Here is a 5554-nt window from a genome sequence, read left to right as displayed (position 1 = left end):
GTCCGGGTGAAGACAAGGACCCTGAGACAGAAGGTCCGGTCGTAGCGGCAACCGCAGAGGACTGTCCACGTACAGACCCTGAAGGTCAGAGAACCAGTGCCGTCTGGGCCACGCGGGAGCTATCAACAGGAGCGTCCCTCCTTCCTGTTTGAATTTCCGGATTACCCGTGGAAGAAGGGAGACCGGAGGGAACAGGTATGCGAACCTGAACGTCCACCGGACGGACAGAGCATCCACCAGAGACGCCCCTTCGTCTCTTGTGCGAGACCCGTACACCGGCAACTTGTTGTTGTGCCGGGACGCCATGAGGTCGATTTCTGGAAGACCCCACCTGTCCACCAGTAGTTGAAAAACGTCCGGGTGCAGGGACCATTCCCCTGGATGAATGTCCTGGCGACTTAGAAAGTCCGCCTCCCAATTTAGCGGAAGATTGCGCTCCGCCCAAACCAGGATCCGAGAGACCTCTACGAGAGCCGCCCGACTGCGAGTTCCTCCTTGCCTGTTTATGTAGGCCACGGTGGTAGCGTTGTCCGACTGGACCTGCACCGGGTGACCCTGGAGAAACCGCTGTGCCTGCAGGAGAGCATTGAAGACCGCACGGAGTTCCAAGATATTTATTGGAAGCTCCGCTTCTGTAGGCGTCCACCTGCCCTGGAACAAGTGTGGACCCGAAACTGCTCCCCAGCCCCGAAGACTGGCGTCCGTTGTCAACAGGACCCAATTTGGAACCCAGAACGGACGTCCCTTGTTGAGGTGGGTCGTCTTTAACCACCACGCAAGGGACAGGCGAACCTCCGGGGTGAGCACAATCGTCTGGAACTTCAGAGACTGAGGCAGCCCGTTCCACTTGGACAGGTGCTGCAGAGGTCTGGAGTGAAACTGGGCGTATTCCACCATGTCGAACACCGACACCATGGAGCCCAGTAACCTCATCGCCGAGTGTAAGGACACCCGGCGGCTGTGCAGACAACTGCGCACCCTTGACTGTAAAGCAGAGATCTTGTCCTCCGTCACGAAGATCCTTTGCTGTCCCGAGTCCAATAAGGCTCCAAGATGCAGAATCCTCCGAGACGGGATTAGAGTGGACTTCTGCCAGTTGATTAGCCAGCCGTGCCGTTGCAGCAGTGCAATGGTCAGGTCCAAGTGGTGTAACAGGAGCTCTGGAGATCCTGCCACCAATAACAGGTCGTCCAAGTACGGCAACATGCGGACTCCCTGCAGCCGCAGAGAAGCCGCCATGACCGCCATCACCTTGGTGAAAACACATGGTGCTGTCACCAGGCCAAAAGGTAACGCCCGAAACTGGAAGTGGTCGCTGCGGATTGCAAACCGAAGGAACTCTTGATGGCGCAAAAGAATAGGGACATGCAGGTAAGCGTCCTGTATGTCCAATGACACCATGTAGTCCCCAGGTTCCAGCGCCAGAATGATGGACCGTAGGGTCTCCATCCGAAACTTCGGGACCCGCAAAGACTTGTTGAGTGCTTTGAGGTTGAGAATCGGACGATATGACCCATTGGGTTTCTGTACCAAAAATAGATTTGAATAGAAACCCTGGCCCCTCTGGGAGAATGGAACAGACACTATAACTCCAGCCTGGAGCATAGTGTGCAATACCTTCCGCAGCTCCGTAGCCTTGTTCCGGTCTGATGGTAGACCCGTGGTGAAGAATCGAGCCGGGGGTCTGTGCCGGAAGGAGAGGGCGTACCCGTGGGAGACCACCTCCAGAACCCAAGTGTCTGTCGTAGTGAACGACCAACACCGGGAGAACTGCAGCAGGCGGCCTCCCACCCTGGGATCCCCCAAGGGGAGACCCGGACCGTCAGGCCGCAGGCTTGTCATCTGGCTTGGGGGCCGGACGTCTGGTACTTCATGCCTGTTTCCGGGGCTTGACCGATTTCTTAGGGCCAGCCTGTCGAGGAAACGACTGTGGTTTGGGCCTGCCCTGGGCCCTAGATGACCGAAAGGACGATGGTCCAGAACCAGAAGGAGCAGCGGCCGACGGAAGACAAGCAGATTTGGCTGCCGCCAGCGTGGCCACAATCTTATCCAGATCCGGACCGAAGAGAACTTCTCCGGTAAACGGCAACGCTTCCAGACCTTTCTTGGAATCTGCGTCCGCCTTCCAGGATCGCAGCCACAAGGTGCGACGAGCAGCTACCGCTGCTGAAGAAATTCTAGACACCAGAGTACGAATGTCTAGAGCCGCCTCGTTGATGTAGGTGGCCGAATCACGGAGATTGCCAATCAACTCCGCCTGTTCGGCCGGACAGTCGGATTCAAAAGAAGCCTCTAATGAATCCGCCCAGCGCTCCATCACTCTGGCAACCCAGCAAATGGCCATAGCCGGCCGTGCTGCCCCCCCTGCAAGGGAATAAGCGGACTTCAGGCAGATTTCTACCTTGCGGTCCGTAGCATCCTTAAGGGAGGACATGGATGGCATCGGCAATGTGGCACTACGGACAAGACGGGTCACGTGAGAATCCACCTGTGGAGGGGATTCCCACTTAGCAAAATAATTATCCACGAACGGATAAGCCACCGCCAGGCGTCTCTGCGGCTGGTATCTTTTGCCAGGTTGTTTCCACGCCTCCTCTAAATGGTCCACCAACTGACCCGAAAGAGGAAAGACTGTGGCATCGCCCTTCACATCTTTGAAAAAGGCATACTTAGATTTAGCTGCTGGGGGAACTTCGTCCTCAATCACCAAGGCTGTGCGGACCGCCCGAATAAGTCCAGGAATATATACTTTGGACTTAGCATCAGCGTCCTTAGTATGGAGAGGTTCCTGATCGTAAGGATCCAGAATCTCCCCATCATCAGACGTCCCTTCGTCATCCTCATAAGGAGCGGACAGAGACGCCACCGGCCTTTTATGAGGCCGCATCACAGACTCCCCTTGCAACACATCCGATAAGTGCTGTACAGAACTCGTCAGGGAGTTAACCCACGCTGGCTCCTGAGAACCCGGGAGCGGGGAAATAGGGAGACTGTGGGGTACCACCAATTGTCGTGGGAACCCCTGCATGGGTGACGACACCACAGACTGCTGGGACAAACCCATCGGAGTAAACGCGGGCTGCGGCGCTAACTGGCCCACTAAAGCTGTTAACGCCTGAGCGAAACAAGCCCAGGGCGGCTCCTGTACCGGTGCTGTAACCGTAATAGGCCGCGCCATGGACAAACTGCCGGCAAAGGCCCTCCGCGCTACCCTCCCCCTCCGCTAACGGTACTTTGCACGTGGTACACTGTAGCCGGAGGGGAAAATCACTTTCAGACATGATGGCACCACGTATGTGACCTCTCTCACCAATTAAGTATTAAATAGGCGAGAGACCACCCTGCAGCACCGCACCGCAAGGGCTTTAGCAGAAAGAACAGGGACAGTAATAAAGCTGACAGTTTAGAGAAGAAAAGTTACAGGCAGCGCTAGCACAGTCACATACAATGCAGAGAAATAACAATTCCTGCACTAACAGCGCTGATCACTCAACTACACAGACACAGGGCCTGGTAGGACACAGCGCTGCATACACAGACCTGAGCCACAGCGGAGGAGAGGTATGCGGGGGGACCCAGACCACGATGCTTCCTTCCAGACTTCCAGCAGCGTTCACCATGCGTTGCAGAGAAGATGGCCGCCGAGGAGCAGAGAGAAGCTGGCCTGGGGGAGGAGCGCTGACACAGGGCCAGTCAGCACAGTGCAGAGAGGGCTGTGTGCAGCGGGGGAGGCGCTGGCTGTGAGACAGGGAAGGCGCGCTCCCCTGGCATGCATTTAACCCCTGGGACGCCACAGCGCTACCGCTCTGCTGCGGTCCGCTGTCCCAGGGGGTAGTGGAAAGCGCAGGTTCAGTACCTGGCTCCACGCTGCAGCCAGTCCCCAGGGAGCCCCCTGCCTGGGGACTTAGGACCATGTGACCAGCGGGGACCCACCGCGGGACCTCGCTGCTTACCTTTGTCCCCCTTGGATCCGGCCATGGTCCGGAACATCTGGGGTCACCGCTAGCTGTGACCCCAGATGCTCACCAGCATCCCCGGATCGGTACCGGCGTTCTGGTACCGGCGGGGGTGTAGGGAAGACAGCATGGACGTCAGGACTGACTGTCCATGCTGTACATCCAGATGTGCAGCCACAGCTGCACTGAAGAAAGCTTCAGGGGCTCTTCTAGCCCCCACTCCGACAGGTGCACCCGACGCCGGCCGGGCACCAAACTAAACTGAGGTGCCTTGGCCCGGGGGCGGGGTATAGGAGGGGGACCTAGTGCATCCTGGGAGGCTGAAAGCTTAACTCTTTGGTGCCCTGCGACTGACGTCACACCTATACCCCAAGGTATCCTGTGGATACCCTATGGACCCTGAAGTAGAAAAGGAGATGTAAACACCTTCAATTCTCCTGTTTAAAAATAAATGTAATGCCTGCATGTATGTAATAGTGCCGATTTTTATTCAATACCATACAGCAGTTATGAAAAACTCAACCTTAAAAATAAGGTACTTACAGCTTAACGAGGTTCTTCACTTTTACCCATGATTTTATCAGAAGCACTTAGGGAGTTGCCAGTTTCATTCACTAATGTAAACATGACTAATCTGCATACATTGCACTATTAATTATTCAACCACAGCTGTTTATATAAGAATTGATACGTTTAAAAATGAATAGTTATACTTGGTGAAAGTGAAAAAATAGCGATTAAAGAAAATAGATTTTTCTGTTATGATATTAAACAGAATTGTATCAAGACAAAGCACCAATAGATGTGTTTATATAACAAACCTGCAGAATTAGAGAAACAAATCACTTTTATACTGTATTTATTAAAGTCTCCATTATAAATGCCTGAATTATGGGCCTGATTCATTATGGATCACTACTGCGATCCCACCTGCGATTACGCACGCAGTTCTACTGTGAAAATATGCTAAATTTTTGCAACTGCTCAGCCAGCATAGAGACGCCCACTACCGCTTTCTCACATCCGTAAGACCTTACAATGCTGTGTATATATATAACGTAACATCAGACCCTCACGCAGAATTACAGCAGGTCTGACCTGTCTCAGAAATTGCATCAATCACATGCAGTGAGTACTCAAGCTGCGAATGCCGTCATTTGTCTAATTTATGCACACCCAGGAAACAGCGTTCAAACGGACAGGCACGCCTGCGTTTCTCCAACCTCTCCCCTGTCACCACCCCCAAACGCTGACATCCTGTCACTCTCTCTCTTTACGATGGCTTTGTATCTCCATAGGTGATCGCAATACTGGCCTGCACATGCACACTGAGGTGCATACACACCATTGGCCGATCTGCGTACTCTGTTGCAACTGCAATCTGTGATGAATCAGACCCAATATGCAGATCGACTTTTGAACAGCTTTAACAAATCAGTAGAAATATTGAGCAAAGCAAAAAAAAAAAAATAGAAAACACACATTTTGCCCACAATGAAGCATGTCTTCTCATGGCCACAATCTAGCTTAATCAGCTTTTAAATTTTTATGGTTGAACTTTGAACACAGTAATATAAATATTAACTAGACATAGAAAT

This window comes from Taudactylus pleione, unplaced genomic scaffold (assembly GCF_031769625.1).
Source record: "Taudactylus pleione unplaced genomic scaffold, aTauple2 ptg000041l, whole genome shotgun sequence".
NCBI lineage: Eukaryota > Metazoa > Chordata > Amphibia > Anura > Myobatrachidae > Taudactylus > Taudactylus pleione.
The sequence above is the reverse complement of the archived record's forward strand: the minus strand, read 5'-3'. Positions refer to the sequence as shown.